We start from the raw sequence: 7,938 nt of genomic DNA on the forward strand, positions 1-7,938 counted from the left end.
AAAAAAAAAAAGATTCTGCGTTGTTTTCTTTCCACACAAACTGCATTTGCTGCTTGTGTTTTGTTGAAATCTAGATATTTCATTTGTAAATTCCCAATTGAAGCTATTGTCTAATTCATGCTATTTTAAAAAGTGCTTGGAGATGCCAAAAAGTTAATTTGCTAAGTGCTAGAATATTATCTTTCTAGACAAAACAAAGCAACCAGTCAACATTAACCTAATATTTAATCCAATATGTGGAAAGAAAAATCAAACTATTGATTTCACCAAAACATTAAAAAAAAAAAAAGCTGGTAGAAGTCCCTGTGCTGCAAAATTGCGATGACTAAATAAAACATTGCAAAATTAGAGCTAATGGACTTATTCTATATGCTCTCCAATGTTGAACTTTTCAGCTTCATATACATACACAGTATTTAGTTTTCAAATATTTGAATTTTTGAACAACAGTCAGATAAATATCTTGTAAATTCATATATATATATATGCAACTTACTTCAGGTACACTGAATTTATCATCTTGTAGAAATATATCATTTAATGTTTTTGATTTTAAATTTCCTTTAGGTTTATATTTTAGATCAATATTGACAGTGTTAGCACTACTCATTTTTAATTGCTAGAAATGCAGTTCAAACTATTGGAAGTGTGCTTCTAGCATTTTGACTTAGCAATATCTTTATCATTTTATATGCAAAATGACAGAAGAAACAATAAATAAATTTTATATGTTTCAATGGAATAAAGCAACTTTGCATCTATTTTTAGATCTATAAACAGTTCAACAGCCCTGATAGTAAGAGATTAAATAATATAGGAGATAATTTCTTACTTGAATCTCTAAAAAGGCCTAGATACATTTTTTTTTATTATCTTTATAGTTCTAACTAGTATTTTGTATTTGCAGAGGTTTAGGACTTAATATTGTGTATTTGCATAGAACTTGGAGAACAGACTGCTTTATGCATCAGATTATAGCAACTATATAAATAAGTATGGCATTCTTACTTAGTGTCAAAATATTTCTTAGCACATCTTTTGAATCATTATGCAGCTACAAAGAATTCTTTTTCCTGAACCTAATTCTAAACTGGTCCATAGATTCCTGTTAATCTTGGTTAATTTGAATTGAATCAAACTGAGTTTATTCAAATGGGCAGTAGTTCTGATGATGGGATCAGGGAGGAAGGGAAAGTCACCATACCTCGTTCAGGAATCGGTACACACAGCACTGGCTGCATACAAACACCATATGATTAGTGATCTATTTTAATTGAGCTAAAACTCTTGTTTTGAACTGAGATTCTTGCCCAGTGATGTCTGGGGAATTTTCAGACTTTGATGCCTTCAGAAACTAAGCAGGTACAGGAAATCAGATAGTACCTGGGTCAAGATGACCAAGAAGGTGCAACCTACTCTGGGGAGTTAACCACAAAGATGGAGGCTACCAGCAGTGATGGGCTGTTTGCTTAGATTAACTGTGTCTAATTCACTAGAAAAAGGCCAGTTCGAGATGATGTAACATGGGGTAATATACCTGCTGTTGTCTCAGATACCCGCTTTCTGACAATTATGAGAGACTTAGAAATTCAGTTTGTCTCTGCTCATTGGTTTTGGCTGTGACAGGTAGCCTGATCTGGCATTTCTGGCTACACTGGGGCAATCTAAGAATGGCTAAATTTAGCTTCAAATGTAAAGTTCAGTGAGATAAGTGTATGCATGATAGTGGCCGGAGGGTTGGAGATGAGAATCCTAAATGGTACACTAAGGGGGAAAAAAAAAAAAAAAAAGCATGGTATAGCTTGACCTTTGAAAGTTCTGTGGCAACACAGGTGTGAAACACTGAGATGGAGTTCTGAGAGAGCACACCAAAGTCTGATCTCCTAATTACAAGAAAAGTAGAAAAGTATACAGGAAAAAAGTCCAAGTGAATTGACTGTTTTTGGTGACATAAAGTTCTCCCCTCTCTCTCTTGGGGGCGTTGGCTGAGTCAAAGAATAAAGCTGACATAAAATAGACTAACAGAAGAATGGCATCCATACTCAAACAAATATTTGTGTGGGAGACTTCAGAAGAGAATGAAGATCTGGAGAAGTAATCAGAAGCAAACGTTTTTATATCTTGGAAACAAGGAAACACATAATAAAGGTTTTTGATCTAGAGGCCGTAAACTGGAGAAAAGACTAGGAGGATAAGAGTTTCATAGGTTTGTTTGTCCAGATTTCTCAGCCTCTTATTCCCTCTTATTATCCACCAATAGGAAATTTCTTTCTTCCTCCTGGCACAGTGAGGAAACCTTTCATATGGAGTTTTTATCTCCAGCTTTCAGAAAAAAGAAGAAAAAAGGTCAAAGTGCCTGTCTCTTACCTTCTGTTCCCAAGTATTTTCAAATAAAATAATCAATATGCCAAGATATTATTCTTAGGGATGATAAGTTCTGTACTTCTTCACCATTCAACTTTCATTTTCAGAGTCCTCAGATCAACTGAATGTCGGAGGTAAGAAGTGGCAAGCTTGTATTTAGTATTTAAAACGACTTAACAAGAAAAGATTGCGGAGAACAAGAGCCAGCTGAAGTAGAAGCTTTGCTTGCAGGTCCTAGTAGAGACCCTTGAAAAGTGCACTCCTAACTTGCATCCTTCTCTCCTAAGTGTGGGAATCTACAGTGGACCAATCTTATGATGCCTTGGCCACTTGACTCAGAGAGGAAAATGCCTGGGAGCTTTGGCCTCTGGCACCACATGGATAGCCAGTGACTGACCACTGGCACAGTTCACAGGACAAGGTGCCTTATGGACTAGGAACAAACTGTTAGGTCATTTACACTCCCTGCATGACAGTATGTTCTTGCTTAATTTCTTGGTCTTTTTCTTCCTTTTTCTCCACACCTGTTCTGGTTTCCCTGAGAACCCTTATATGCACATTCTACTTGCAATGTTGTCTGCTAAAGAAGCCAGCCTAAACCACCTGCTAAATGATCAGAACTGCTTCAACAACTCAGAATCATGGTCACACTGAGAACAAATACTATCTCTACGCTGATGATGTTCATCATGTAGTCATGACTTCTTTATGTATGAGTATTTGCTTCTTAAAATATAGTCTGAAAATCACCTGCATCTGAATCATTTTGAATTATTAACACATAAGGATTAGGCCCTATCAAATATCTATTGGATCAGTCACTGAGGCTGCAATAAGTCAGTCTCCATCATTAAAGAAAACCTCTAGATGTTTATGCACAAGAAGTTGGAGAAAAAAAAAGCAGTTTTATTTCTTAGCCCCCCAGATGGTTGGAGCTGCTATTTGTGGCATAATCTAGGCTGGCTGGAGCAGAGAAACCAGACAGATCTGACGTTATCTGAAAGTATACACACTGTCTGCCAGAAACAAGTCAATTTCCTAGAGATAATAAAATTATTTAAGAATCTTTTTAAGGATGACAAATCTAAGATCTAAGGAGGTTAAGTGATTTGCCCACTAGTGGGAAGAGTCTATCTGTAGATGGAACGAAGTTCCAACTGTCCTAAGGCCTAAACACTTATGCTCCCTTATCTATGTCATTTCTCGTGACTATTCATAACCCTGCTCTTGAATTAAAGCAAACCAATAACAATAATAACTACAATAGCCACAATGTTTATAATCAAGGTCAAAGCAAAGCAAAGCTTTGCTTTTGCTTGTGAGCATTTGTATACATATACACACCAGCATATACCTGCTTTATTAAGAAAAGATGATTTCTTTATGCATATTTCTGGACCCCTGCCTTTCATATGACAATCTGTCATCTAAGCCTGATTCTGATGGTCGCAGAAACCAGCTACAGAGAACTTATTGCATATGGAATGGAGATATTTTCTTTGTCTAGAACATATTGAAATATCTAGTGTTTTTTGTTGTCTAACCAAAAGAATTGTAAATATATACAAACAACTGCTTGACTTCATATAAATAAGTCAAGCATTGGCTACCTAAATTGTTCAATGTTTTGACATTTATTATTGGGTAGACAAGGCCAACTGATTATACAGTTGCAAATGTGACCACATTCCAATGATAAGCACAGATGGTTAGGGAATATCTCTTAATTTTGAGTACCAGAGTTTTGATGTATTAATAAGCATAATTAAGTGGCATTTGGTATATTGTTTAAAATTTCCACATTGTTTATATTTTAAGTCTAATAAATGGAAAACCAGAACAAAATCAGATTGGATTTCTTTCGTACTGGTTTTGGGAAACATTTTCTACACTTAGTTGGAAAAAGTGAGTTGTGTTATAATTTTGATTTAGCTTTACAATCTAAACGCAATTTTATTTAACTTATATCAAATAAGCTTTATGGATACCTCCATAATTAACTTCACAGTGAACATGAAAAAGGTTTAATCATTATAGTTTAGGTGAGATTTATTCAGTTAAGACCATATTATCTTTTCACACAAGAAATATGATTGTGTGTGTGTGTGTGTGTATGTGTGTTACTCTGCAATACTTTAGTGGTTTTTCTGTAAATAGATGCTGAGCTGCTTATACTGAAATGGCCACATTTGAAATGAATAATTCATGAGCTTCGTTTTGTATAGTTCTTAAAGTATCTCATTGGATAAGCCATTGTTAGTGTTTATATTATTTTTCTCTCTTTTTAATAGCAACTTCAGCAAAACACATGCTAAAGGCACAACATAACTATTTGATTTTATATTTTTATACTCAAGATATTATCCAGAAGATTTAGAGTATGTCAAGAAATGTCTCTTTCTCCCTGAAAATGTAGAGTCTTGTCTGATATAAATATATTAAGGTGTGTAACTATGCCAAGTCTCATCATGAAGTAAGTAGCTTGAAAAAGTGACCCTACCTATAAGGTAGCTATTGCCAATCTATACAAATCGTCTATGCCTCTCATTCACTGCAGTAGTTATTTTTCTATCTAATCTTATACTATTAGTCTAAGATGGAACTTTTATCTCTTTCATACACTGCAAGCAGTTCTTTGTTGAACATTATTTTCTCTTTGGTTCTTAAGGATTTTGGCCTAACAATGAAGAAAAAAATACAAGAATAGTACTCATTAGTATATATGTTTTTCTCTCCTGCTTTTCTTCATAATTATTATTTGCTTTCATTTCAGAGGCATATACACTTTGTGAATGTTTACTTTTTATTTATAAACTATAAATTCAATGCACTTTCAAAAAAAAAAAAAAACACAGTCAGCTTTGTTTACTTGTTTTTACCTGATGAACAATTTCAGTGCTAAATCCAGAGGCTTTTAATTTTTATTTCAGGGAATAAAATGACAGTTAGGTACATTGAAAAAATATAACATTGTTGATAAATAATCCCACTGAGATTAAACCTCTATAGTTGGAGAGATAAGTGAAATAAATGTGAAGGAGAAAGATGAATGCTGGATGGTGTCATTAATATGTAGACTATAAAGTAACTACTAAGATTCAGATTAAGACATGCTTAAAAACCCTTGAAAGCTGAGGACAGAATTGAAGCCCCAAGGCAAGGGGGCACAAGGGAGAAGGAGGGGAAGAACAAAGAGGGAAGGAAGCACCATGGACTATGGTGGAGAACTACTGGTGATTTGGTGGTGGGTGGTAATACCTGTTAGAGGGATCCAAACTTTACTTCAATTAAAAATAAATTTTAGGGCCCTCTCTGGTGGTACAGTGGGTTAAAGCACAGCACCAAGAAGCTAAAGCCACTTCAGAATGAGTTTTATCCCCACCGGGGAGGGATCCCTACCGCGGAGGGTCCCCTCCTTGCCTGCCCGCTGCTCCCCTCAGCAGTGTACTTTGTCAGTTAGCCCGTTCTGCTTCCCACCCTATCTCTGGTGAATCCTCTCACTGCCCCTGCAACTCTGGTCTGAACCCCAGTTCTCTATGTATAAATAAATAAATCTTTAAAAAAAATGAATACATTGAAAAAAATTTTATTAAAAAATTACAATCTAGGGCCAAAAAATTAAAATCAGCTAAATGTAAGGTAATTTTGGGTGTATGTTTAATAAGTAGGACAAAAGCATTCAAGCATACATTGTGTAAAAATGAACAATGATACAAAATGCACACAAATAATATATATAAGGAAAAATTTATAAAAATAAGTAAGAATAGAAATAGTATTTAAGACTGAATTAGGATGTTTAATATTAAAGTATAGAAGATCAATCAATATCTATACTGAATAATTGTTAAAATGAAAATATTTATAGAGTAACTTAAACTTGAATATAACCTACATAACTATAATTACATAACTATAATTCAAATATAGATTTTTAGCTTAGTGTGTATTCCTTTGAAACTTTTCAAGATGTTTCTGAAATTTTTCCCCTCTTTTGTTATATGACTCTATAAATCGACTTTTGATATTTTAATAATTTTGTGAATAAAAATTATGTTTCTAAAAAATGATAAAAACATCTATCAGTAACAGGCGTGGACACATGACCAGCTTTCCTAAGTTTCTTCACCTGCACTGAATGATATCAATGATATGACATTTGACAGGCTGATCAAATTCATTATTAGAATTTGTATATTCTAATCCCTGGAAATTGTGAACTTTTTGTATTTTTTTTTTTTAGCAGGCAGAGGAAACTTTGTAGATGTGATTAAGTCTTCACATCTGAATTTAGGAGAGGATCCTGGATTATCTTGGTGGGCAATGCATCACATGAGTTCCTGTAGCTGAGAAAGAAGTTCAGAGATCTTATGAAGGGATAGCAGAGATTAAAAGCATGAGCGAGACTAGGCATGCCATTACAGACTTTGGGGACAAAGGAATTGAACTAGTGTCAAGGAACTATGTAGCAGACAGTGGCTTAGGCTTTAGGAACTGTTCTCATCTGATAGCCAGTATGAAAACGGAGACCTCGGTCACAGAACCAAAATTCTATGGGAGAACTGAATTCTCCTAACAAATGAATGAACAAATGTCTGCAGACCGGAAAAAGTTATCCACTGATAACTTGAAGAAATAAAGACAAATACTTGTACTGTTTTAAAGGATAAAATGTGTGTTAGTGTGTAACAAATGCAATATGATTGAAGGAAACATTAACTGTATGTGGAAACATTTTTCAAACTTCCAAGTATGGTTTCAATTCAACAAACATTTGTTAAGGAGTCCTGGGTTCTCTGACATATGCTGGGGAGACAAAGGAAAGCAAGATACTATCGCTGGTCTCAAAATACTGGGGTACAGGCCAGAGGTGCAGGGGCAGTGAGAAGGTTCACCACTAACATAACACTTTAGCAGAAGAGACAGCATAGAAACAAATAAATCAAGGTCACTCTGTCAAATGTGTTATGTTAGAGGTAAGGGGTAAGAAACAGTGAGGTCATTAAAGAGGAAGCTTGTTTTCTATAGTTATTTATTTTTCATTTTTATTTATTGAAAAGAATCTTCAGGTTTTTCAACAAAAAAAAATGAAACTGCTTTCTATTTTTTCTCTCTAAAATTGTATAGCCATATATATTTGTAGGAAATGCATTGTATCAAATTGAAGTATAATTGACATACAGAATTATATTGGTTTCAGGTATACAGCATAAAGAATTAACATTTGTATGCACTAGGAAATTATCACAATAAGTCTATTTACCATTCATTAACATATGAAATTCTTTTGTGAAATGGCTCTACAGACTCTGGATAATGGCCTGTGTTTAATTGATAAAAAAAAAAAAATGATCCTGCTACTTTTTATTTCCATACTTTAATTGGTCTTTAAGGGTAGATTTTATTATGATTTCCAGAAAGTTTTTTTTAAGGTTTTTTTAATAGAAAACAGACTTGTGTCCTGCATGCAAAACCACACGTAATATTTGTTCTTGTGATGGTTAAGTTTGTATATCAACTCATCTAAGCTATCCTGTCCAAAAGTTTGGTCAGACACCATTGTTGATAGTGTGG

Source organism: Condylura cristata, unplaced genomic scaffold (genome assembly GCF_000260355.1).
Source record: "Condylura cristata isolate star-nosed mole 26May11 unplaced genomic scaffold, ConCri1.0 scaffold00008, whole genome shotgun sequence".
Classification (NCBI taxonomy): Eukaryota; Metazoa; Chordata; class Mammalia; order Eulipotyphla; family Talpidae; genus Condylura; species Condylura cristata.